At 40.1% G+C, this 26,974-nt stretch overlaps 1 long non-coding RNA gene across 1 annotated transcript; it reads left to right on the top strand.

Annotated features, from left to right (window-relative positions):
* The first annotated feature begins 1,135 nt into the window (after positions 1-1,135).
* On the top strand, positions 1,136-23,919 carry LOC116659543. Its single transcript, XR_004314900.1, has 3 exons — positions 1,136-1,146; positions 2,163-2,167; positions 23,800-23,919. It is a non-coding gene; the product is annotated as an uncharacterized LOC116659543 (long non-coding RNA).
* Positions 23,920-26,974: the final 3,055 nt, after the last annotated feature.

Below are 26,974 nucleotides of genomic sequence, written 5' to 3'. Positions count from 1 at the left end.
TATAATACTGAGTGCTGTCTAAGGAAGCTGGCTGGTGGAATATTAGAAAGCGTTTCACACTTTTGAAACAGGTAATTAGGATTTTTCTTCATGCTCATACAAGGCAGACTGGAGTTTCATTTTATATTTCATGTTTCATTAAAATATAGGTGTTAAAAAATAAATGTTGAATTTAAAACTGCAGATATTATGAAATTAAAGGTAGTCTGTGGTAGGGGTAGGGGTTCGAAGTGTGTGATGGGACCAAGGAATGTTATATTTAGTTACAGTGAGGTGTCATTTTTTGAAATAGTTTGGACAGGTAATGTAGCCTTATTTCAAGTGTGTTACTTTGGAAAGAATTGATTTAGAAATAAGTTGCATTCAATCTCCAGGTCTTTAACCCAAGAAGCAGTGTGTTGCCTCAATTTAAACTCTAACTGAGGGCTATGCTCTTCATTTAATTGGCAGGTGAAGGTAGACTTTGGGTCACGCGGGATTCGCTGAGCAGTTTTGAACTTTGCATTGGGCTCAACAGTTCCCTGTCTATTCCACGTTTCCATCCTGACCTCGGCTGCTTTCTCAGACCCAAGCCAACCCCCAGTGGAAGCTTTTTGATTCTCTTGAACTGTGCTGTGGTTTTAGGAGGTGGGCAAAGGGCTGTAATGACACCATTGTATTAACCTCCACTTATGACCCAGCTGAGGGCAGGCTTTTAAGTTTTCCCAGCTGTGTCATTAAATTTGTTGCTCTGGCCCCACTGACATGACACCATTGCAATCCCAGCCATAGACTAATGACCACTGTTGCAAAGGCAGCAAGTTATAGAAGACAGTACACAGGGCTCAGAGTATAGAAAACTGGGCTTTTGACTTGTTTGTCCATAATTACACATGTGGAATTAGTACTGACACTGAAACTTTGGGTGCCTCAGTTTCCTCATCCATAAAATGAGAACTGTCCCTTTTTGAAGTTTGTTGTGAGAATGCAATTGCAAAACAAGCTGAAAAAGAGAGGAAGCCAAGCAACAATCCACGGGTGCACAGGGTATGGCTATGCTCCAGTGAGAACACGCATGCAAAATGAAAAGAATAATGATTTTGGACAATAAAAAATCTTATTTTTTTCTTATGATGTTTGGAGATATGAGAGCGAGCTGTGTCAGTGGTTTAAGGAGATATTACAAATTGTTCTCCTAACGTAACATGTACAAGAACCATACCATAGAAAGAGCAGTAGCATTTATTGTGATGAAGTAAAATTGCAAAGTTCCTGGCAGTTTCAACAGAAAAATCATAAAGTAGGAAAGAAACTCAGCATAACTAATAATCTCACTGTAAATTCTGTTCATTATTCCTATCCTGTTTTCTAGGTATTGCAACATAGAGCTGTGGCCTGTTAAAGTTATAATATATTCACATTCTCAAGCAACTCTGCACAAAATATTTAGCCCACCAGAGAGGTGATCATGCAAAGGAAATTGGGGACAAATGCCATTTTCATTAACCTTTATCAATGACATCATCCTAGACAGAAGTCACTTCATGTTATAGTTATGGTGCATCCATAATTAGAGCACCTTACTCAAAGATTTTTGAGTATTTTTTATAAAAGCCATTGAGACTCACATATTCCTCTTAACTTTCTCTTCCTTTATGCCAGTAGGATGATCCTTCTAATTCACAAAGCTGATTATATTCTTTTTGCCATGTGGTGGAGAGAATGTTTGCTCCCCAGGAGAGAATGCCATGGAAGAGACGTGCTAGCCTCCTTTCTCCACATCCTCTCACTTGCTCGCCCGTGAAGGGGGAAGGAGAAGGTTCAGTAATTAATAAGACTGAGAAAAGAGCCCGTGTCTCAGCCCACCTTCTTGCTTCTCTTTCAGATCTTCCTGGCTGAAGGATGGGCATGTCTTGTCGGCTTCCATTTCCCTGTAGTGAGAAACTTTGAGTTCAGTTATGTTGTTTGGTTCACTGTAGTATCTACAGCATCGAGACCCTGGCACATAGTAGGTGCTCTATTAGTATTTGTTGGATGAATGAGTAAATATACCTATGTGTGGGGGAGTGAGTCTGGGTACCAAACTGGAACACATGTTCTCCCTGGGGTGGGTTGCCTGGAGGTGTAGACTAGGAGGAAAAACACTAGGAACCCTGATGATGGCCATCTCCCCACATTCTCAGATCCAGTTTTGTCAAAGAAAGTGGATACTTTCTCATCGGCTTGATTCCTGTGTCTTTTTTTTTCAATTTAATTTAAAGCTTGTAGAAGAGAGGACTGTGATGTACTTTTATTCCCACTTACCAACTTTCACTATCTGCTTGAAACTAATAATTCTAATTTGTTTAATACATAAAGTTCACATTTGTTAGGATGACCAACAAGAACTTTCATAACTTCACACAATTATTCTATAGGAAGAATAGTGGGGCTGGGGTGGACAACTGAGAGCCTCAGTCAGGGGTAAATGAATGAACAGAAGCTCATGAGGAAGACTGACAAGAAATATAGAGAGAATAGAACTGATGTATGTTTCAGTAAAACATACGTGATAAAAATTTGTTGATCAAAAATATTTACATGATAGAGAAAATTACTGACATGATATGCTAATAATAGATACTATTCTTATGTATTTTAATAGCCTTTTTAAAATGAATTTTAAATGTGATTACATCTGACATTTTTTTCAGTTTCAAGATGGTTCATTTTAAGCTCAGACACCTGGGGTCTGTCCACATATTTGTATCCCTAATATGAACTTTGGCTCCAGTCACAGAGAAACATACTCTTATACTTCCAGTAAAGTAGTGCAGAATATGCCTTTTGAAGAAGCAGACTCGTGCCATTGGGAATTGCCTTTTAGATATCTCAAATCCAGGAGGAAAGCTTCTGTGAACTCCCTAAGGTATAAGATGAGGAACCTAAGAGTTTTACTTCATCTAGGTCGTATTCATCACCCTGATTCCCTTTGAAAATTAGCAACGTGCCTTATGCTCTGAAGAAAGAGACATTGATCAGCAGAGGAAGGAATTTCCACAGCCAAGAATCAGAAATTATTGGTACACAAATTTCAGAAAGAACTAGCTACATATAGATTTCACTCTGAGTCTACTTTCGCCCAAGAGCAAAGTTTCCATACGTGAGACTGAAGAGCTAAAAAGAAACTGAGCTGAGCTTGAAAAAGTTCACTTTTTCATTAGTTTATTGATTTAGCGAATGCTGATTGGGATCATGAGTTTGGGGGTTGGCTTTGTCCTCGGCTTGTTTGACAAATTATTTACACTTTTCTGGACTCAGTTTCCCCATTTTGTAAACAGGATAATAATAACTTTGCTGTAATAACTTTACTGTATTATTGTGAAGATTAAATAATATGTACAGAATTGAGTACAACGTTCACAAAAATGATTCCTTTTGATCTTCTTTCCTCTCTCAACTCTTCCCAGTTCCCTATTCTCCTATTCTAAGGGTTGGGGAAGCAGAGATGACCCAGATGTTTCATTGCCCTTAAGAGTTGGCAGTTTAGTGGAGGAGCCACATGATTTAAAAGCAAACTCACTTGTCAAAATGGTAAGCACTATGCATAGGATCCTGTATGCACGCTTAACTCTGCTTGGAGCTTCCAGAGAGGGCTTCGTAGAGGAGTGTCGCAGAGTCGATGGAGCACACCGAACCACAGGAGAGAGCGAAGGTGCTAAGGCCGAGAAACTGCAGGTGTGTTTCCATAACTAGAGCATCAGGTGTTTACAGATGAGAGATCGGAGACGGAGCTGAGCAGACAGAGAGAACCCTGCTAGAAGCTGAGGACCTTCCTCTTTGGGTGATAGGGATTAAAGACAAAAGACTTTAAGAAGAGATTAGCTGGGTCCATCGAATTTTTTTAAGAAGGTCACTCTTGTGACCACATGGAAAGTAGAATAAAAATTGCTTAGGAGTCAATTCAACTCATTCAGGAAAATGTCTTTCACAAAAGAAATGCAGCTAAGGAAAGACCGATCTGAGAGACTTTTAAAAGATGTAACAGAGAGTTGTATGGAATTGGAGATGCTATGAGGGACACACCGAGTACACTCTCCACTAAAGCAAGACTGCACGTTTGAAGTCTGGATCTAGCTGGTAGAAGCCCATTGATGTCGCACGTCAGTGCTCCACCTCACAAGAATTACCAGAGCCACAGGGGAGACTGATCCGCTTCTGTGATAGTTGCCTCTGTTGGTAAAGGGGATAGTTTCATGTTATCCATAGCTCCATAGGTAATGTCTATGCTGAGCGCCATCACACAAACCCTAATAGGTTAAAGGAGGAGTGTGGAGAGAAGAATTTGACTGCTTGAGGCAATTTATGGTAACAAGAGATCCAAACATTTGTGTGTCAGAAGAAGCAGACTTTGCACATGATTTGTCTTCTCCTGCGGATGTGGTGGATCCATACTGGCATCTGATTAATTAATCTTTTACTCAGCTATGTCTTCCTTGATAATATCTAGAGAAATTTGCTGCTTAACACGTATGCATTGGCATAGACAACTGTGACCCCTGCTCCCACGTGAATGGATCTCCCTCTTCCCACTACACTCCTCCCCTTCCTGACCCTCCACCATGGATGATTGGACCTCCCTCCTCCCTACTCCATGGGTCTGGAGATTGACTGGAAAGATGTAGTCAGTATATCAATAAAATTCCGAGATATTAGTTATTTAGAACAGACTTTTTTCCCCCCTCCAATCAATATGCAATTGTTATTTCTATAATCTCCAATGTTAAATCCATAATAAAAAAAAGTCAAGATTCCGTATTCTGGAAATACTAATGTGATACGCAAATACCGTTATTTAACGTTCCACTTGACTTAGTCTTCTTTCCTGAGCAGAATTGTTTCTGGAGCATTGTGTCTTCAGTGGCTGGTGTCTTTTTTGGCCCCCAGGTGCATAAGCTTTGCCCCAGAACCAAGTACATGGAAAATTCTTTCAGATACTGTTAGAGTGTTTCTAACTCTGGGATCAGAAGTAATTGGAAGAAGCCCTTCGTGCTGTAGAAGAACTGCCCTCCTTTAGTTTTGAAGTTCTGAACACAATGTGAGGAACTAAGAGGTAGAAGAACATGGATGGGGTTTCTGCCTTCAAGAGCCTTTACCCTTTAGATGGGATTAAGGCTCCATGTGTATGGAGAGCCATGTAACTATACACTACAGTGTACGATCAACTGTCGGATTATGTGGATAAATGTGCTAAGTTATATATAAAACTACATAGAGTGAAAACAAATACTCCACAAAACAATTGTATAACAGAACGATGTTAGACGAAAACTCACAAAGCAAAACTGTTCAAAGAGGAGAGGATAGGATTTATTTATCGTGAAAGCTGACACTTCGTACAGGTGACAGACACTGTTCCATGCACAGGGACACAGTGGTAAATGAGGTAGTAAAAGCTAATGGGGTTTATAGACTGGAAGAAAGAGAATAGACAAATAATTATTGTAATATCTTTGGGGGCAGTGATGTGAAGCAAAGAGGCAATTCAAGAATGATACGTGAGCTTGGAACTGACCGAGCTGTGGGACCATTTATGCAGATGGGGACCGACTACATGTGGGTGAGAGTGTGAGGTGGTGAGAAAAGGCCTCAAGAACTCTGCACTGATCTATGTTGAGTTTGGTGTTTAGGAATCTGTCGATTCTAGAGTTGAAGGGAGACATAAATGTGAGATGTTAGCCAACAGGTGATGCTCAAAGCCGTGGACTGATGGATTGTCCAAGGCAGAGGGTGACTGTTGACAGAATGAGAGAGAGAAGTCTAACCTCAGGTTGGGAGGGTGAGGACAAACCAGCCAAGGTGACTGAGAAAACAGCAGCGAGGTAAGTGGAAAACCAGGATGCTGACATGACCCGGAAGCCAAGTGAATAAAGTGTTTTAAGGACGAGGGAGTGATAAACTGCGCCAAATGCTTCTGTGGAGCAGAGGAAGATTAGAACTGAGAAGTGACTCATGATTCAGGAGCACGGATGTTGGCTGACCTGACAAGAGCAGTGCCATGGGGCTGGGTGGAAGCCTTGTTGGAGTGGCTTCAAGATGGAATTGGGATTGTGGAAATGGAAAGAATGAGCTTAAATAACTTCTCCACGAATTTTCCTACAAAGGAGAGGAGAAACACATATGAGGGGAATGTGGGTCCCAGGAAGCTGTTAAAATGAGAGGCATTACAACCAGGATTTAGGCTGATGAGAACAGTCCAGTGGGGAGAGTGGCTGATGATGCAGTAAAGAGAGAGAAATAAAACTGCAGGAACAAAGTCCTCTGTGTGTTTTAGAGAGGGTGGAATCCAGTGTGCAAGGGCGATATTTGACCTTCAAGGTGAGCAGGAAAAGGTCCTTCACTGTGACAGAAGGGAAGCATGCAAGGGGAGAGTGCAGGTGTGTTGGTGAATTTGGTGATGGGGGTGGAGATGTTCTCTGACTTCCCTGTTTTATCACTAAAATTAAAGGTGAAATCATCAATGGGGTGAGGAAGAAGAGGGAGCATTAAAAGTTTGAGGGTAAAAGAAAAGTAGTGACTGCGTTCTAGAGGAAATCTTTAGAGTGGAAGTACCAGGGAAATAGAGACAGACCACAGGGACATTCTGGGATCCTACAGGAGATGGATGGTTATAAACTTAGAGTGAAACCAGGCAGCATTATCATGTTGTTTTCATTTTTCTCCCCAACCCGCATTCCATAGCTTTAGCGGGATAGGTAAGGAGGTAAGTTTCACCAAGAAGAGGGGGGAAGGCAGAGGAGAGGGGGTGGTATGCAAGGGAAGGAGTTAAGAGGTTGACCCTGGAGTGTGAGCTGAGGAAGGAGGAAAGAGAAGGCATAAGATGGGTCTTGGACAATGAAAAAGTTATGGATTGGCTACAGATTGGACAAGAGCGTTGATGAAATATTGGTTTGCCGGTAGTGGCATAAATATACTGGGGATTCATGAAGTGGGCTTATAGCTGAAAGTTTTGGAGGAAATGAAGTTACTGGTAGAATAAATTCTAGGGTGTGCTATGGGAATGGGAGGACTTACTGAGGCGGGTAAGACGTGTGGTCAGCATAACCATGTGCAGTTTGAAAATGGATATTGTGTGGAAAAGCAGGTGTGAATGAATATGAGAACAAGTGGATTAAGCCTAAGGATTCATTTGACAAGGAATTTAAATGGAGATAATGAGATATGACCTTGATACCTGAATGACAACACTGGCATAAAAATAATGGTCATTTCTATTCCCAGTCTCTTATTAAAACAAACAAAAGCATATGACATCAAAAAGAAATACAATCTCCACGAGATCTGTTCTAAAGAATTGCTCTGTTTTCTCCTGTGACTTGCTAGTCTAATACCATTTGTAAGAATTCAAAAGCATCCGGGTTGCTATATATGGTTGTAAATGAATCTACACTTGTTTCTAGCAACACTGTCTTATTTTTGAAATCCTATAGCTACTGCAAAAGCATAAATGAAAATAATTACGTGCTATTTAGGAAGATGTAGGTAAACGCATTTAAATTTAAAAGGAAAATGCGTTCAAATCAACAGTGGTTGAAAATACTTCGGGAATTAATAAGAAAGATATTCCTTTCTATACCTGATTCTATATATATATATATTCTTATTGAAGTATAGTCAGTTGACAATATTGTGTCAATTTCTGGTGTACAGCACAGTGCTTCAGTCATACATGAATATACATATATTTGTTTTCATATTCTTTTCCACCATAAGTTACTACAAGGTATTGAATATAGTTTCCTGTGCTGTACAGTAGAAACTTGTTGTTTATCTATTTCATATATATATTAGTTAGTTTCTGCAAATCTCAAACTCGCAATTTATTTCTTCCCACCCCTTTCCCCACCCCGGTAACCATAAGTTTGATTTCTACATCTGTGAGTCTGTTTCTGTTTGTAAATAAGTTTGTCTTTTTTTTTTTTTCAGATTCCACATGTAAATGATATCATATGGTACTCTTCTTTCTTTCTATACCTAATTCTGTATTTTCTTAAAATGTATTTTAAATGTTGACATATTTACTTATAATTTTGAGCAGTTCTTACTCAAGAAAGAATATTTTAATTTGAAAACAAGTGAGCTTCCTCTCTGTTATCTGTTCCTATTTAAAAACCTGAGTCTGTGCTGTGAGACGCCCAACCATGCTCTCTTCTCTCCTTTACCTGCTGATGTGTCTCTGGGAGGACTGTGGGGTGTTCGTGAATTACAAAGTGAGGACAAGTGAAGCCATCCAGATGTGGAATGTCTTCTTGCCAGAGGCTCCTGTGGCTCTTTTTCCCCAGACCAGTCATGAGCACGTTGTTATAAAAACAAGAACATATATTAGAGATAAAAGATATTCACTAATTTAAAAAAGCTGAGTCAATTAATAAGTCAAACACTGCTCAAATAAAGTTTTATATATATATATATATAACTTTTCTATTTACTCGAATAAATTAATTTTAGTTGTTTGAGAAACCATAACGAGCCAGAAAGAGCTACTTTGGCCACCGGCATAAATACTTCATCAGGCTGTCCTGCCAGGTGCCTTTGGAACAGACTCACTGTAGTAAATCGCATTGAGACAGGCTCCACTGACGTGGAAGGTGATGGTAGGCCCAGGTAAGGACAGTTGATTATCTTACTCTCCATTCCGGAAACTTCTGGAGTTTGCACGATCAGACTTGCCTACTCACGAAATTAGACCCCCCCAGGAGCTCCTCTTCTTAAATGAAGGGCAGCTGGTTTCAGGGAAAGGAAGATGTGCCTGAGACCAGACTCTTAACCATCTGTTCAGTTCCTGGTTCTGAACAGGATTGTCGGGCAAACATAGTTCTTAATTGCCCTAAACGTCTATGTTTGTTGCCCGTGAAAGAGTAAGGTTTCCATTTACTCAAAGGGCTTTTTAAGGAAAAAGGAGGGAGAGGTAAATGTTTATTTTTTCCAACACATTCTACGTGCCAGTCACTCCTGGGCAGTTTTCATGTATTATCTCATTTAGGCATCACCTTCATATTGGAAAGAAACAGAAACAATGGTCTTAATCTGCTTCTCTTCCATTCACTGCAGAGCTCACAGTTTTGATAGAAAATAAAACATAGAAAAATTAACTAGAGGATAACATAACAGAGTTAAACAAGCATAAGACTCAGTTATAGGCTATGGTCTAGGGAGGTTTGGTAAAGAAGGAAGGTGTGATTGGGTTGGAACTGGTACATGAAGAAAAATATTAGTCTTGAATTAGAGAAGTTTTTACAAATTAAAGGATTTGTTGATGGGTGTGTGGAAGGGAGGCACTTATATAATCAGGATTTGAATTGGGGACCAAAAAAAGAGGTAAAAAATCTGTCACAGTCTCCTGAGCTTCTGCGTAGCTCAGAAGAGCACCTCACCCTGTCATCAATGGAGGTTAAAATTGTTCTAGAATATTTCACAGATTAAGAAGACTGGTCAGTCTTACACACAGGATGTCTTACCCATTCTGGGGATGGTGTTCCATTACACTCTGTTTATGTACTGTTATCTCTCAACATTTTTTTTTTCTGAATACAAATAACTTTGGGAAGAAGATCAGTTATGTGGATAACCTCAGAGTAAAGTCGTTTCTAAAATCACTTTCCTTCTTGGCAGAGAAAGAGCTGCGTGAGTGAACTGGGCACATGTGCTCGTGGCCGTGGCAGCTCGGGACTCAGGTGGACCCGCCTGGCTTTTTGTCTCAGCTCTGTGTCTCTGGGAAAATTTCTCCACCATTTCAAAGCTAGTTTCCTTGACTCTCTGAAGTCAAGACAAAAGTAATAACCAATTTCTCAACTGTGAAAGGTCTTCAATGAAGTTCCTGGTACATCGTAAGCAATCTGACATGTTTGTTGTTTTTAATCATAAGACATGATAGAGGGCTAGAGAAAGGCTAGTGAGGGGCATGAGGACTTGGGCATCCAAAATGTCTCAAGGATGCTGGCAAAAGGAGAGAGAGAGAGAGAGAGAGAGAGAGAGAAACAAAGAATATCTCAGCTAACTTTATGATTTTCCATTGGACTGCCCTGCAGAGGAACTCAGAGAACCGTTTTGTAAATGGGCCACAGGATTTATTACCAATATAATCTTTTGCAAATTAGTAGCCATAATGTCCTGCACCTGCGGCATTCTAGAATGCCTCCTGTCCCCTTTGTCCCTTTCTTCCCTTCTTTTCTCCTCATGGCTCTCTGAGGATCTTTGGAAGATAGCGTGTCCTGTACCCCATTCCACCAGGTCTGAAGCCATCACCCCCAAGCAGCAAGGACACACTGGCTGCCCTGGGCCTGGGGACAGAGGTGGCGGCACATTGCTGGCCATCTGAGTGGTGCTTCTTATTGTCCCACATAGAATCATCCATCACAGACCGGCAGGTGACCCCAGTAGTGCCAGGGAAAGTCAGACCAATTTATTAGCAAAAGGGACGAAGCCAGAGCAAAAGTGGACGATGTGGGCATGTTCAGCTTCGTCACGAATTTCAGTGTTTGGTGGTTTGGGCGATGTGCCCAAAGTAGCGTTTTGAGGCCAGCTCCCTCCTCGGTCTTCCCAGATAAGTTTCTAATGAACTTGAGACTAAAAACATGTCTGCTGCCCTCCCTGGTTGCTCTGGTCTGGGCAGCAAGATAATGTTTTCTTCCCTTTGCAGGAGTGTAGAAGATACTCAAGGTTATTATTATTACTATTTTTTCCTCTACAGGATGAGACAATTCAAGTCAGTTTGAAATATTTTAAAAAAAAAACCCAATAGTATTTTATTATAAGAGCATCTTTTCAGTATGTTTTCATTCATTTAAAATAAAAACCCTGTTTCAAAGTTTCTTAATAATATTACTATCTTATTTTTTGAGCAGAAAACAATATTAGATTTTTACCAATCTTTTCTGGGTTATTATTTTAGATATAGAATTGTGGATGAGGGGAGGGTACAGCTTAGTGGTAAGGTGCATGCTTAGTACGCACAAGGTCCTGGGTTCAGTCCACAGTACCTTCATTAAAAAAAAAAATAAAGTAAATAAATATATAAACCTAATTACTTCCTCCTCCCCCAAAATTAATTAAATTAAAAAAAATTGTGGATGAGTTATTTAATCTCTTGTGAGTTTGTTCACCTTTAAAATAACAAACACCCAAGCCATATTAATCTGGCCAAATTCCAAGTTAAATAAAGTTTTAGGAAGTTCCCTATCTTTGATGCTTTTGTGTACAGATTGGGGACAGATGAATACCAACAGAAAACTATTAGAGAACAAAAGGGGACAATTCTAATCTGGGGCCAATCTGTGCAGTACAGAGGGTAATGAAGCTGGGAAGATACAGGTGGGAGGGGTTAATGTTAACTGAGTAGCCAGCTCCGGTTTCACAGAGGGTGTGAAATTAAACTAGGTTTTGCCAGATGGATCGGCTAAGGGTTGATACGGAGAACGTAGGAGGGCGATAGATATAGAAATAATTGAGTTGGGAAGGGGCAGGGTAATGTTAACAGTGGCGTTCACACGTGCTGTTAGGCAATACAGCTGAGACAACATTCAGACCAGGAGAACATTCCATCGGTCATCGAGCTAAATAGTCTCCCTGTTTCTTTACAAAATACTTCAAAAATGTACAGAGACAGCATCGGCCAAAGCAATGCTAAGATTGGAGTCAAACAAACCTGGGCTTCGCTTTCAACTTTGTCACTTCCTAGCTGAGTGCCCCTGGCCAAAGGATGTCAATGTCTCTGTGTCAGTTCACCCACCTCTAAGACGGCAGTAAGAATGCATCTACCTCATAGGGGTTCTGTGACGAGCGAAAAGATGGATGTAAGTCAGACATAGTTCTCACTCGGAAAAGATCCATGGTGGTCCCTAGTTTTGTGATTGCCATTGCTGTTATAAATTTTAGTGGTAGCATTAGTGTTCTGACCTTTTCAATACGATTAGATTGATTTTTTTTCTTTTTTAATCGAAGTATAATCGATTTATGTTGTGTTAATTTCTGATGTACAACACAGTGATTTATTTATACATACATATTTTTTTCATATTCTTTCTCATTATTGGCCATTACAAGGTATTGAATATTGTTCCCTGTGCTCTACAGTAGGACCCTGTGGTTTACCTATTTTATATATGGTAGTGTCTACAAATCCCGAACTCCCAATTTATCCCTCCCCACCCGCTTTCTTCTCTGGTAACCGTAAGTTTGGTTTCTATGTCTAAGATTGGATTGGTGTTAACTGGCATTGGGATATAATTACATGCATACAGTCACGAATACAAGGTAGGGGGCCTACATCTAAGGGGACCATATACCCCTGAGGCAATCTCCATCAATACCTGTGGTCTTGACGTAAATACTGAAAACGCTTTTTTTTTTTTTTTCCCTTCTCAAATATGTCCTGGTTTGGCCAAGAAATTATTTGGTCGTATCTCTCATAACCAATGCACAACAGAGAGTTCTGCAGCTTTTTCAGCAGGAGAAATGATGGGATGGAAGCAGTGTTTTAGGGAGATTTTTGTGGTGCTGACATCTAAGAAGCCTACAGAGGGTAAAAGGCAGGAAGAAACGCAAGGGACGTGCTCTTTCTGACAGCACCCTAGACCCAGGGATGATGACGGTGAGGGGCGGAGTTTAAGAGATTTCCTGGGAACAAAAGCCGGGCCCAGGAGGAAAGGGGCACCTTCTCCTTCCTCAGCTGACCCCTAACCTCTGACCCTTCACATTCCTCATGTGGTTCTCAAGCGCTTTTTATGCAATCCTTTGATGGAAACCCTACGATCAGGGGGCCAACTCCAGTCCATCCTAAGAAGGGGGATTGAAACTCCGAATTACTGTGTCATATAAGACATGTGGCATGAACGATGCAGACTTACATCAGAAATAGTTCTTCTGCAGTGATCTCTGACTTCCATGGGTGTATGATGATAATCGTCCCCTGTTCAAGGTGCTCTGAGCACTTATGCTGAGTGACCCAGCATCACGCTCCAAACCTGGGCCTGTCCTATCTCATATCTCAGTGCACATGAGTCTCAAAAGGAGTAGACTTCCCCGTGAAGGTGGGGCAGTTTAACTGAGACCAAAAAATCCACTTTATTACATAAAAGAAAAAAGGCAGGAGGGATAGGATCAGGGACTCTGGTGGCTGGAGAGTGATTTCATTTTTTTTTTATTTTTAATCAAAGTAGAGTCAGTTACAATGTGTAAATTTCAGGCATACCTATAGATACACATACATATTCATTTTCAGATTCTTTTTCATTATAGGTTACTACAAGATATCGAATATAGTTCCCTGTGCTCTACAGAAGATATTTGTTTTTTATCTAGTTTACATATATATAGCAGTAAATATTTGCAAGTTTGAGATTTGGAGAGAGGATTCTTGGCTGAGAACAGTGATGGATGATATTAGGGAGGGAGAGACTGGACTGCGCAGGGCAGAATTCTCTGCATGATTTAGGTGAAAGCAACGGAGACAGACTCCAGGAGGGTGGAGAACAGAGACTGAAGCCTGGGCACTGTGTTGGGGAGAGCAGACAGGAGAGGATCTGTGACATTGGAGACAAGACTCTGGAAAGACAGATCTCTATTCTGGGTATCCATGTGGTTGTGGGCTGTGGGGTATGCACTGTAAACCTTTCTCCATCCACCAAAGGTAATCACTGAACACAGAGCATTCACTATTGCTGTCTTATGCTTCTGGTGCAGGGCACTGTGGGGAGGAGTGGCCCTGCGGCTAAGTGAGGACAGTGAGGACACTGGGTGAGTCTGTTCAGACCCCATGCAGCAGACTTGGAGCTCCATTTGTCCGTACCCTACAGATTTGAAATCTGGACTGGGAGAAAATCGGATGCAGAAATCCTGGTTTTGGGGATAGATGCTTCAGATGTTTTGTGCACAGACTCTGGGCCAGTCAAGTCTGAAAGAAGACCAGACATGTCTTCTTTGGGAGTGTTTTCCTGAAAGCCCCAAACTAATTAAGCTCAGAAAGTTCTAAACGCTAAAGAGGAGCTCTTAATTTAAAGAAAATCTAAAGTGAACCCTCTGGTAAAGCACAGAATCCTTTTGTAATGCAAATAACCCCTCCCCAGTGCCATTATATTATCTTGTAAGTTTCTGAGTTGGGAGAACGCTGGGCCCACCTGTATGCCATTCACAACGCACTGAGGAAGCAGAGCATAATAGATGTGAGCCCTAGGAATATTTCAACCCGAGCAGCATGGTTCACTGTTGTCTATGACATGTTGTTAAATTATTGACACCCAGCCAGGCTTTGGGACACGGGCTCTGCTGCTCAGCGCTAACAAAGCCACCTGAGAGAACGCGGTAATGAGAGAGCAGGGACTTGGTCCGGATGGGGTGAGGCTTCTGGGCGGCAAGTCCTGCCAGAACAGGAGAGGGCTACAAATTATTTGGACTGACCACTCTTGCAAAAAGAAGCATTAATGAAATTCTTACAACAGATGGCAAACTGTCTTTGGATCCTCTGGTGGGGGAAAAGGGAAAAAAAAAAACTTTCAAAGAATATTTTATAGGAATGTATCACACAGAATCCACTTACTCCGAGGACACACAGAGCGCTATCAAAGAGACATTCAGCTAAATTATTGAACAGAAGATGACAGAAAAGAATTAGAGGAAGAAATTTTCTCATCTCAAGTTAAAACAACAATCCACTCTCTAGCCACGGGTAAATCTCTGGGTCCAGATGGTTGCCCGACAGAATTTTAGCAAACATTTGGAGAGATAATCAGGCCTGTAACAGTAGATAATTACTCACTTGTATATGGCTCAGTGCCCCCTCATCTACGTTACTTTCTATAGCAGGTTTTTTGCCAAAAGAAAGGAAGCAGACCCCTGCTCTATTTTTTCATTTGTCGCATTCTCTCTTCTCTCCGAACAGTTGCCAAGAGCCATCTTTTTTATTTCAATGTCCTTATGAAGACCTCTGAGCACATGGGGAAGGGGAGGAGACATTTAACATCGCTGACATGGGATAGGAAAATAGTGACTGGGAAATTCTCCAGGAATACAGGTGAAGTTTCACTTGTCAAGAAACCTCCTCCAATGAATATGTTTAGGGTAGGGGTCTCCCGTTACCCTACTCCCTCACTTCCTACCCCTCGTCTTCCTAAGGGGAGGCATAAGCGCTGGCTTTTGGGGAGCATGCAGGATTGAACACCTGCGCCCGTCCCCTCTCCCCGCCCACCCAGAGAGCATCACGTGTGGAAAGGTCGTAGACGGTTTCAACAGCATTAGCTCACAGCTATTCTGCCAGGGGCTTCATGGAGGCTGATGAGTTTAGCTCCAGTCTGTGCTCTAAGGCTGAGAACAGCCAGGATGAGGCTCCAAACTGCAGGCTTCACTGACCAGAGTGGCTATAAATGTCTCTGCAAATTATTAATGCTCTGGGAAGACCATCATCTTCGGCTCCTGTGGATGCTTCCCCCTCTGCTGCGGAGCATTTTACAAAGGCGAGCTAATTAATCCTGTCACCAATGCCAATGATTCCGGGGTGATTTTTCCCCCCATTCTGTAGATGGAGAAACTGAGCGCCAAGAGTCCTAAGTCTGAGCTGTCAACACTTTGAAGATGAAACAAATTTGGAACAGCCAGTAATTAGTCATTTCCACCTCAGGGAAATCTGTCTACCAGACATCCATGCACAGACAGCACAGTAAGGGTTATTGATTAATGCAGTGATCACAGTTATCATTTACTGAGTGTTTAATATGCCCTGCACTGGCCATATGGCAGAGGGCTCAGTTCTCACCATCCTTCAGAATGGCGACTCTCATCCTTGGCTGTGTGATGGATACCCCTGGGGAGACCTAAAACTCCTGATTCCCACCCCCCAGATCAATGAAATCAGAATCTCTGGTAGGTGGGGACCAGATATCAGCATTTTTTTTTAAAGTTCCCCCAGGCGATTTTAATATGCAACCAGAGGTACAAACATTTTGGAAAGGAAACTGGAAGAGAAATAGAGAAAGAGAAAGATACACAGAGTGGATGATACCATGTTGTTGGCTTTCATTTTGTCTTTCAGTTATGAGACTTGAGTTGTAAGATGAGCAGGAAGGGCTAGTGGAGAAGAAACATGAAGGAAACAGAAGAGAATGGGTCATTAACAGACAAACTTCCCAGAGGAAATGAGACTGAGGATTCGCCATCTTCTCCTTTATGTCTCTTTGTGCACTTACAGATGCCTACGGGAGCATCTATTACCCTAAATTTTTTGTTTGCATGTCTGTCTTCTCTCCAGACTACAAATTGCTTGAGGCATGGAGCAGTAGGGTCATCACACGTATATCCAGCACCTTCAGAGAATGTCTGAGAAGTAACAGTCTCTCAGGTGTTGAGTAAATGAAATAACGAACTTGGGGAATCTAACAGAGAAGCCTCTCCAAGTGTCTTTTACACAGTGTTTAAAAGTCATGCCATGAATCATCCTTTTAGACTAAAGCTCTGATGACCTGAGTTAAGAATTGGTTGCAAGGATGTTAACGACATACCGTGCTACGGTCAGGCATTTGTGCCTCTGCATAAATTGTTTTGACCCATTGGCCCATCAGTCACCAAGAGGGACGAAAGGGGATGAGCATGTAGGCAGGCTGAGGTTAAGCACAGGAGAGGAAAGAGCCCAGAGCGCTGGGGTCTGCTTTCAGGCTTCCAGGAGGGGTCTGCTTTCAGGCTTCCAGGAGGCAACACGGAGGTTTGAGACCAGACATCATGCGATCACTCAGCATCATTTGTGCTCCCTGGGTTTCTATGTATAAGCTCCTCAGGAAATGAATGAATAATAGAAGATGCCACTTTTCACTCAATTGGACTGATTCATCCCAGAGGGAACATTATTTGGTGATTTGTGGACGATCCTGTGAATGCCAAGAACATCCCATGTAACACTCCAGTTCATAACTGTAGACAACAGGGGCCCCCCCCTTCATGGCATCACCCAGTGCTCGGTCCCACCACTGTTCTGTAGCCACAGGGTAAGCTTGCTGTCACCCTGCTAGTGGAAACTGCATCATCTCGTCCAAATAACACTGTACTTCCTTGCCTTGATTCTAGCCCAAACCCACGTTTTCCTCTGCTCTATGATCAGTATTTCTTCATAGTCTCAAATTCCTTCCTACATTTTTTTTCTAGCTCTTTATCTTAATTGTGAAATCATTTCACTTCTAAAATCACTAGTTCAAAATTATTGCCCTCTAACTGAAAATCCCCACCCTTCCAGCCTGCTTTTTCAAGTAGCCCTAACATGAATATTCAGACCTTTACTTTTTTTGTTGTTGTTTTGTTTTGTTTTTTGGGTTTTTTGTTTGTTTGTTTGTTTGTTTTACAGACCTTTACTTTTTGATCCCTATTAAAAAACTTGTTTTTGGCTATCCATAAGCTTTTTTAAAAAAACATACAGACAACTTTATTGAAGTGTAGTTGATTTACAATGTTAGTTTCAGGTGTACAGCAAAGAGATTCGGTTTACTCTCTCCCCTATCCAGTTTAGATTGTTTGACTTATCATTGCAATGAAACCCATTTACACAAATGGTAAATTCCATTTCCCTCTCTGTTCTTTATAACTTTCGTCTGGGACAGAGTCAACTCTTGGGTAAAACTATTGCCAGGAAATACGTTCTGTTGGAAAAGACATTATAGAACAGAATGTTGTAATCCTGCTGTGAATTTTGATTGTCAACCTCCACTGAGTCTCAATAATAGTACTACTCAATAAGTCCATTATGTTTATCTGGTCAGTCTTCTCTCCAGCTCTTACAATGGCTATTTCAAACTTATTCCACTGTCATTAATCTTCTGGCTGTCCGCATTGGCCCCTGCTCATTCTAAGCGAGATGACCTTTCTCCTTACGTCACAGAGAAGATTGATGAGAGCACCTTTGTTTTTCCACCTCCATGTCTATTTATACTCATTCTTCTCTCTGTATGACTTGTTAAAAAAGAGGAGCATTTGTATTTTTATAATATCGATGCCTTCCTGCATTTTTAGGAACAGAACATTCTTGGTCACACATTCCTTCTGTTGGAACTTTCAGCAGATCTTCTTGTAGACTTCTCTCAGCTGTTAAGCAAGCTCCAGTGTCCCATAAATAAAATTTTACTTTCAACTCTACTCTCACCCTTCAACCCTTCCCTATATCTCTCCTCACCTTAAAACTAAACTTTTCAGAAGATTTTCATGCTGTTTCAATGTCTTTATTCCCATGAGTTCTTGAGCTCGTTTTGATCAGGCTTGCACCTAAATTCCTACTACTCAACCAAATTCCCTGCTCACCAAAGTCCACCATGTCCTAAGATCAATCTAAAATTATTTCTTTCCTTTTTTTTTCTTCTTGACTTCTCAGTAAAATCAAACCTTTCTAGCTTCTTCTCCTGGAAATCCTCTTTCTGTTATTGACATCAACATCATATATTTCTGTATTTACTCCTGCTTCTCTGGAAATGCCTTCTCAGTTTTGCCTTTCAAGATTATAATTCTTTAACGTTCAGTCTTAAATACTCTTCCTTTTTTTAAACTTTACTCTCTACTCTTTTCCTGAGCAAGTTAATCATTGAATTTTCTCATTTGTTCACTAATGACTCAAATTTGAAACCCTACCCTAGGTTCTTCTCTGAGCTTTATACCCATGTATTTAACTAAGTGACTGTTTCCAATTGTATGTTTCATAGATGCTTCAAAATCTTGTGCAAAACTGAATCTATGATGCCTTATTGCCAATATGCTCATCTTTTATGATTTTTTTCTTTCTTTCCTTATATTGACGATTTTTCTTATTATTGCATTGACTGGAGCCTCCAATAGAATGACTAGAAATAGTGATAGTGGGCATTCCTAAGCTATCCCTGACTTTAATTGAAATGCTTCTAAAATATCACCATTAAATATGGGGTGACAGTAATCCAGTAGCAGACACTGCTAGTTACCTGTGCAATATGCATTTCCCTATTCAATCGTAGTAATAGAGAATTGCTTTTTCAAAAGGGCAGCAATCTTAATAATAATAATAACAACAATAATAATAATAATAATAATAGTTATAATAATAATAAAATCTTGCTTTTTCAAGCTCCGTTGCAGCTAAAAATGCAGCTCTGGGTAATAGCATATAAACTGCATGTTTCTAGGAAAGCTTTTTGCATCCTTGACATAGACCCTGCCCCTTCCCCTTCTGTCTTCCTTCTTTCTGCCTAGAATCAGATATGATGCCTTTAAGACTAGCAGCCTGCTTTTTCCATCAAACATTGTGGTGGCAGACAAGTAGAAAAATCTGGAGAACCTGAGGCCATTCTTGTATTGCCAGACTGTCTTGGACTGCCACTTCTTAGAATTTGATAGCACGAAACAAATGAAAACTTTACTTATGTAAGCCTTTTCTGTTAGAATTTTGGTTACTCTCAGTTAAAAACAAACCTCATTTTTCTGTACTTGTTGTAGCTTGAATAACGACCTCCCAAAGAGTTTCGTATCTTCATTCCCAGAGTCTGTGAATATGTTACAGTGCATGGCAGAGGGGAATTAAAATTTCAAACAGAATTAAGATTGCTAACTTTAACTGACTTTAAAATGGGAAGATTATCCTAGAATAACCAAATGGGCTCAATGTAATTACAAGGGTCCTTAACAGTTGAAGAGGAAGGTGGAAGAGGTCAGAGTGATGGAGCTGAGTCCCTCTCAAACAGCCATTACTGGCTTTAAAGATGGACGGAGAGGCCACAAGCCAAGGAATGTGGGCAGAGTCTAGAACTTGAAAAGGCAAGGAGGTAGATTCTTGCCTAGAATCTCCAGAAGGAATGAAACCCTACTGACTTCTTGATTTTACCCAGAGACATTGGTGGCAAGTTTCTAACATACATAACTGTAAGGTAATATTAGTGTATCTTTTTTTTTTTAACACTTTTTATTGAGTTATAGTCATTTTACAATGTTGTGTCAAATTCCTAGTGTATGGTTTTTAAACCAGTAAGTTTGCCATAATTTGTTACAACACCTTTAGAAAACAAACAGAGTACTCTTTATGAAGTTCAGAAGTTTCCTGCTATTTTTGTTGGCTAGAAGTTTTATTATGAACAAATCTAAAATTTAACCACCTGCTTTTCTGGCTCTACTATGAAAAAAAAATATGATAAGAAGATCCTATTTTTCATTTCTTCCTTTAATTATTAATACTCTGGATTACACTGGGATGACTTTAGTAAATGTTCTGTGTTAATGAGCACTGCATTCCTAAGATAAACAATACATGACATGATGCTGAAATCGGTTGGCTAACGTTTTATTTGAGAATCTGTCAATATGCTCATCAATATGATTGGCCTGTAATTATCTTTTCTCGTATATAGTTACCTTTGCCTAGTTTTAGGATTAAGGTTAAATTAGCCTTGAAAAATGATTTAGTCATATTTCAACTTAGTCACGTTTCCTCATGTTTGAGAAATTCTGAAGATCAAATATATTTTTTAAGAGTTTGTGAAAACTTGGCTGTGTATTCATCTGGACCTAGTTTCTTTTTGAAAGTTTTATTATAATTTACTTCTTTCAACTGAGTTTTTATTGAAGTACTTTGGTAATTTATATATTATTCTGGAAAACTAGTTATGTGTAATTAACATGTTTTTTCATATTACTCTGATGATTTAAAAATTCTTATTATATCTATTTTATTCCCTTTTTAAATTCTAATATTGTAAATGTATGCCTTCTCTTTCTCGCTCTGTCTCTTTCCCATTCTCTCTTTCTTTTTAAACTCCTTCCCCCATTTATTTTTTCAATCAGTCTTACTGGAGATTTGGCTAGAAATTGCTTTTAATTGTATTATTTTTTCTCTTACTTTATTTAATTTGCTGCTCTGATCTTTATTATTTCCTTGTCTTTTCTTTTTTTCCTAAACTATTGCCTCTAGTGTTAAACATACCTCTAGTCCTATGTTGGTTCTAATTTCCAAATTTGGTTACATCAGCTTGAATTATTCAGTTTTAAATATTTTACAGTTTTCATTGCAACAGTTTCCTCTTTGACATAAGATATTTCAAAGTGCATTTTTAAATATACACACACACATACAGAGGCGTTTAGAGTTGATTTATTATATATGATGTAAGATGGGAAATCCAACAGCATTTTTTTCCCCACAAGTATGGTCAATTTTTAAAACCTCTAATAAATATTCCTACGTATGTCCACGGGGATGCCAGGCCACCTTTCCACCATTGTTATATGTACATGAGTGATTTTGAAGCTGTTTTTAAAATTCATGTTGTCAATTCTTTCTGCCTATGCCAGGCCTTTATGGATTTAACTCTTAGAGGTTTATAGTAAGACTTAATGCCTGGTAGGACCAGTCCCCTCTCCTCACTCTTGAAAAGTCTTGAATATTCTTCACTCTTTACTTTTCCATATGTATTTTTTAAACTTAGTTTATCATGTCTATAGATAAATGAGAGAAATAATTGCCAGCTTTACAATATTGCTTTTCCTTTCTTTGAACACAGTATCTCTCCACTTCTTTAATAACTCAAAGCAAATAAAAGAGTATAATTTGCTTACTACAATTACTTCTTGTCTTTGTTAGATTCATTCCTGGTTATTTGGTGTTATTTTATGATACTATCTTTTCTTTTTTAGTTATATTTTCAGATGTATAGAAACACAACTGGCTTTGGTTATCTTATTATCCAGCCATCTAGCTAAACTCCTCCATAATTCTAGAATTTATTTTGTAGTTTCTTTAATTTTTTTTTTTCATAGAAGCCTCATGTCACTTACAGTAATGAGATTTTGATTACCACTAAAAGAGATGAGCATAGGGCAGAAAGAGGACATTTCCAAACTTTAAGCCTATTTTGTTTCAGTTGCACTAGCTAGGGTTACCAGAACAAGGTCAAAAATCTGTGTTGTTGAAAGTTGGTGTATCATCTCACTCCCCCTTCATTCTTATAACATTTCCTGTTTATATGATGCTTGCTGTAACACACGCATACACACTTTTTCTGTTAGGGCATTCGTTTCTTTTTCTAGTTTGCTGGAAACTTTTTTTTTTCACTTTTTTTCTACTGAAGTATAGTCAGTTTACAATGTTGTGTCAGTTTCTGGTGTGCAGCACATTGCTTCAGCCATACATGAACATGCCTCTATTCGTTTTTGCTGGAAACTTTTAACATGCATTTATATTTAATTTTATGTAGTATTTTATGGAATCTACTGAGGTAATTATGTGGTTATTCTTTTTTCACCTATCAGTGTGTATTTCTGAGATAAACCCAAATTGATCTTGATACATGATGCTCTCTGTATGACGGTGGTTTCAATTGGATAACATTTTGCATCTAAAATTGTGACTTCAATAGGTCTATTGTTTTTCTTGTTATAGTATCTTAGTCTAGTTGTATCTCTTTGTTTCTCTGGGCTGCATTTTGTGGATACACTTTTCAAATTTTTTCCCAACTGTCTAAGTGTTATTGTGGTTGTGACCTATTTTGAGCTTGAATTCCTAATACAGTGTTTTATATTAATGACAATATTTGCTCAAACAAGATTTTCTAGCTACTTCCTTTTTATGGGCACGTTACACATTATATTCATATGTATTTGTTTTATTTCTGCCCATTTTTTCATGATTCTGACATCCAAAGTAATGAAAAGTATGTCTTTCATTATATCCTTAAACATCTGAGACATAATTATCTTAAATTCTTTATCTGACTATCTCATCATTTAATTTTTTTATGGAGAAATGACCCTTCTGGTAGGTTTTGCTTGTTTGCTGTTTTTCAGTTTTTTTCTTTTCTCTTGTACTTATTTGATGATAATTTTTTTCATGTGTTTAAAATTTTGAGTTATATGTATCCTTTTTGTGGAGATTTTTTTTCCTCTAGTCCTCTCTCTACCCCATGCTCATCTCTTTTAGTGGTTTTGCAACACCCTCTACTTGCTTTGCAGGACCAGGTCTCACTAGCGCAGGTGTGGTTTCCTGTTTGGTGATGTTATTAAAGGCTTGCACATCCAGCCTCAAAGCCAGTGGGTGTCTTGGCTCTGTTTCTGATATAGAGTCTTTATCTGTGCCTTTCTGTACATCATCCTGAGAGCCATTAAACTGAAGTTTCATTTTTATTTATTTTTAAATTAACACATAGCAAAATTTACTGGTTTTGGTGTGCAATTCCCGGTTTTGACAAATGCGTGGAATCTTGCAATCAATACCGCAATCAAAATACAGAACAGCTTCGGCATACCCCCTCACATGCACATTTTTTCTGCTGTCTGTTTTTCAAAATTAAACTTCTTTTAGAGAAGTTTTATAGTCACAGAAAAATTGAGCAGAAGGCACAGGAATTTCCCATCTACCCTCTCCCTCCACACATGCAGAGCCTCTCCCATTACGAGCACCCCCCGCCAGAGTGATATATGTGTTAGAATGCGCTCCCAATCTGGGGCTTGCTTATCATACTCTTGATGGTATCTTTCGTAGAGCTGAATTTTTATTATTTTAGTGAAATCCAGCTTCTTGATTCTTTCTCTCATGGATGTGCCTTTGGTGTTGTGCCTAAGAAGTCATTGCCAAAACCTTGGTCATCTAGGCTTCCTAATATATTGCCTTCTAGGAGTTTTAAAGTTTTATGTTTTACATTTAGATTCGTGATCTATTTAGAGTTAATTTTTATGAAAGGGGTAAGGTCTTGGGTCTAGATGCATTTAAATTTTTTTTTTTTTTTTTTTTTTTTGCATAGGAACATCCAGTTGTTCCAACACTGTTTGAAAAGACTTTTTTCGCCATGGATTGCCTTTGTACAGTTTACTATATTTATGTGGGTATATTTCTGGATTCTTATTCTGTTTCATTGATCTATTTGCCTGTTCTTTCATCAACATTTGCTGCTCTTTTGTAGTCAAATCTTCCACCTATTCAACCCATGGGAACCACTGATCTGTTCTCCACCCTTATAGTTCTGTTTTTTTCCAAAATGACATATAAATGGAATCATAAAATATGTTGTGTTTCGAATCTGGATTCTTCACTTAGCTTCAAGCATTTTAATTGTATGCACATTGCAGCATGTATCCATATTTTATTCTTTTTCATTGCTGAGTAGTATTCCATTATGTGAATGACTCACTTTTGTTTGTTTATCAGTTGAGGGCCATTTGGATTATTTCCACTTTGGGATAATTACCTATGTTGACTGAAAAAAAAAAAAAGCCAGTCTAAAAGTTGAAAATTAGGTTTTATTTGGCAGACATTCTGAGGACTTTAAGCCCAGGAGATGGCCTCTTGGAGAGCTCTAAGGGATGGCTCTGAAGAGGTCAGCAAAGACCAGGCCAGTACGCGGGCTTTCCTGTTCTGAGTCCCCTCAGGGTGCACCGCTGGGGGTGGATGCAGGCTGACAGCTTGATGGCTGCAACATCTCTTGTTTGTTGATATGGCAGGCAGTGTTTGTAGTCGACACCTATAAAGCATTTGTCTGTAAACATTTGATATAAATAAGTGGCGACTGAAATAAATGCACAGCCTCAAAGTTGAGAGTTATGTTTTATTTGGTGGGAGGACTCGAGCCAAGATGACAGCCCCTCAGATTGCTCTGAGGGACTGCTCCAAAGAGGTAGGGGAGGAGCCAGGACATATAGGAGTTTTACAACAAAGACAAGGTAGTTGGAACAATAAAAGACTGCTTGTTAACTACAGAAAACCAGGCATCTCAAGTTAAATAATTTAGTGCTTTTCTGTGTATGGGAGGAAGCAAACATTTGGGCTCATTGAATTCATTCCTTTGACAAGCACCTCGCTATCTAGGGCCAGTGTCCTGTCCTTTCTTGTTCTGAGTCCTCTCAGGGTGCACTGCTGTGAGTGGCTGCAGAGGCCGGGCTGCAGGCTTGTCCTCACTGCGGGGTGGCGGCAGCCGCTGATGACTTGATAGTTTCAGTGTTCTTTGTTTACTGATATGGTTGGCAGTATTTTTCGCTCACATAAGCATGTAGATTTTCATTTCACTTGCTAGAAACCAGATAGTCAACTCTGTGTGTGTGTGTGTGTGTTTTATAATAACCTGCTTGTGCCAAAGGGAGGTTCCCTTCCTGTCCTTTCAAACAAAGAGCCTGGATCCAATCACCTTTCTAAAATCCAGGGCACTTGGTCTTCTCTGCCCCAGAGAAGCACCTCTATCTCTCTTTAGATCTGAGGTTAGGAGAGGTGAACCTTTAGCTCCTGTCTTCATCTTGTGCTTCTGCTCCATTCCTGGCCCATGAAAATATTGCTTTTATTTACCCTAAGTGATATATTTTTTGGTTTTCTCATGATATGTCTTGTCCCCAATTACTACATGGCAAAGCAGAGGGGATGATCAGAGTGCCAACTCAGAACCTTCTAGAATGAAAGCCCTGGGATTCCCAGAAAGTCCTGCCCAGGTGAGAGGCACCATCACCTATCCAGCTGAGCCAGAGCTCTAAGAATTTTTCTTGCTGTATCTGTGTAATAGAAGAGAACAAATCTGACTCCGTATTGAATCTGCTCCTTTAGTCTTGACCACTGTGCCCTGTTTTCTAGGCTCAGTCTTGCCAGCTCTGCACCTTTTGTGAAACAATGTTCCTTTAGCTTGGAATAGACAGGAGAGCCTGTTCTCCGGGCGCTGACCTTTAAGGATGTCAGCACTTCCGCACTTCCGCAGAGATGACAAATTGCAAAATAGAGAATAACCTTTGTTTTGTTGGAGGTTTACAGGGACACCACGACCTGGCCCACACGGACAGCTGCAAGAACAAAGAATTCCTACAGCAAGAAGTTTGCAACAACCAACCATACCCCCTCCCTTGTTTTTTTTGTATAAAAGGAGCCTGTATTCTGACTGGAGCAGGATGGTTCTCCAAGACATTAGTCTGCCATCCTCTCAGTCTGCCGGCTTTCCGAATACAGTCACTATTCCTTGCCCAGCACCTTGTCTCCCAGTGCAGCGAGCAGAACGAGACTCGGCAACATCTCCTTGTCCTCAGCTTCTATATACAGTCAAGCACACAATTGTATTGGTTCTTACCTTCTAATTACTTCTTTTTTGAAATTTTTTTTGGCCGGAGGTAATCAATTTATTTGTTTGTTTATTTTTAGAGGAGGTACTGGGGATTGAACCCACGACCTTGTGCATGCTAAGCATGTGCTCTACCGCTCGAACTATACCCTCCACCAGGTAATTATTTCCACTGCCTTCCATCTCCTGCATCTGCTGAGATCCAGGCTTTTGTCGTGTCTCACCAGACCTCTGATGCAGACTCCTCAGTGGTCCTCCCCACTTCCTGTTCTCCTCTTTTCCTCGCTTTAAAGGTTCCGTGGTTTCCATTGACCTTCATTTATAAAGGAATGACGCCCGGGGGGCTCTGTCTGGAGCCTTCCTCATTACCCTTGACTGGGCACCTTCTTTCACTCCGTGAGCTCTGTTCACACTGATCCCCTCTCCCTCTGCTTTGTACCTTCGGGCCCTTCACTGGTGTTAGTCCTTTCTCCTGAAGTGCTTTTCTTTTCTCTCTCTCTCTCTCTCTCGCTCTCTCTCTCTCGCTCTCTCTCTCTCACCAAACTCTCTTTCAAATATAACTTCTACTAGAACTTAGGAAGAAGCCTTCAAGGAAGCGTCCCCTGACTCCCCGGACTTCCTCGGGTCCTGACTCCATCCTCTCGTGACACTTTGTGCTTAACAGTGATTCTTCAATCTGTTGTCGAATGTCTACCTTGCTTTCCTTGTTTACGGCTGTAGCACCTTGAGTTGACAACACTAAGTTCTAAACTAAACACTTTTGTGAAAATGAATAGTTAACAAAAACATGTAAGCATCAGAGGAGTCATTTAAGTAGGATCATTTGATGGACACTAAGGAATTCCGTATCTTCAAATATGTCACCTACTGTTGTCTGAAAGTTTCCCAGTCTTCATTGCTTTTGAGTAAGTGTTGCCCTGTCCAGACTTCTCTTTTAAAAGGCCATTCCTGCT

Source organism: Camelus ferus, chromosome 24 (assembly GCF_009834535.1).
Source record: "Camelus ferus isolate YT-003-E chromosome 24, BCGSAC_Cfer_1.0, whole genome shotgun sequence".
In the NCBI taxonomy this organism is placed as follows: Eukaryota; Metazoa; Chordata; class Mammalia; order Artiodactyla; family Camelidae; genus Camelus; species Camelus ferus.
This window is presented reverse-complemented; position numbering and strand designations above follow the sequence as displayed.